Source organism: Pundamilia nyererei, unplaced genomic scaffold (genome assembly GCF_000239375.1).
Source record: "Pundamilia nyererei isolate P.nyererei 1_Seehausen unplaced genomic scaffold, PunNye1.0 scaffold00040, whole genome shotgun sequence".
Taxonomy (NCBI): domain Eukaryota; kingdom Metazoa; phylum Chordata; class Actinopteri; order Cichliformes; family Cichlidae; genus Pundamilia; species Pundamilia nyererei.
This window is the reverse complement of record NW_005187441.1, coordinates 564,252-565,386: the sequence shown is the minus strand read 5'-3', so window position 1 is coordinate 565,386 and position 1,135 is coordinate 564,252.

The following is a 1,135-nucleotide window of genomic DNA, read 5'->3' as shown; positions in this document are numbered from 1 at the left end:
CTGCTTGTAATTTCCATCTCAGTCCTATTTTTAGTCAACGCTCTTTTCACCAACCTATCCACCTTTTCATTTCCACTGATCCCTACATGAGCTGGCACCCAAAGAAAGTGAATATTGCCACCACAACACCGTATTCTGCTGATAGTCTCCAGAATAGCATACAGCATGCCCTGCCTTGTCTTCGAACAAAATGATTGCGCTATCGCGGTCTCTACTGTTGGCCAAATTTATATCGTTTCTACCGTATATACCGCCCACCCCTAATTCAAACCTCTTGCCAAGTTTGGTGCCACTGGTTTACTGTGAGCAACTCCCAGCCTAAAACGCTAAAAACAATAAAACCCTAACCTTACTTACTCTAAAATCTCCACCGTTGGCCAAATTTATATCGTTTCTACCCTATTCCGTTTATACCGCCCACCCCTAATACAGAGTATACAAAAGGGATAAATAGAATGAATTGGAATAAGAATACGAATACAAAGGAACAGGGGTTATGCTAAAAATCCAGTATTATTCCAATATTAATCCTACATCTAAACATGCAGATATGTCCTTCATGTTTGACTCACTCCCAAAAGCAGCACCTTTATAATAGATCTGAGAGTAAAGTATAATTGGTACAAATTGTCTTCTTTAAAAGGCACTTCAGAGTTTGAGTTTATCTCCTCTGTCTTGTTTCAAAGCTTCCATTCTAAGAAATTCAGAAAAACTTTTTTATTGCAATACAATGTACAGGTCCTGTGGTGATAATACAATATTATAAAGGCAACACATGCAATGAAAATGCGTTCCTATAGCGTAGCTTTCGAGGTCTCAGTGGCATAATTCATCACTGTATGCGACAAAGGTAAAACTGTGTGTTGTGAAATATTTATTCACACTATACAGCTTATAGTCTGCAGAGGTTATGTCTGACCAATAATCCAGAGAAATTTGTTTTAGGATGAACTTTGTTTTTTCTGACAAAGTGTGTTAATCACATTTTTTTTAATGTGAGAACTTTTTTTGGTCAAGATGACTACAATAATAAAACACGTTTGTACAAGCCTCACTGTTCAAATCATACTTAAGTGGTGTGGTCATAGCTTGAATGCCAGGTTATGTAATCGTGTCTGTGTAAACTCTAAATCTC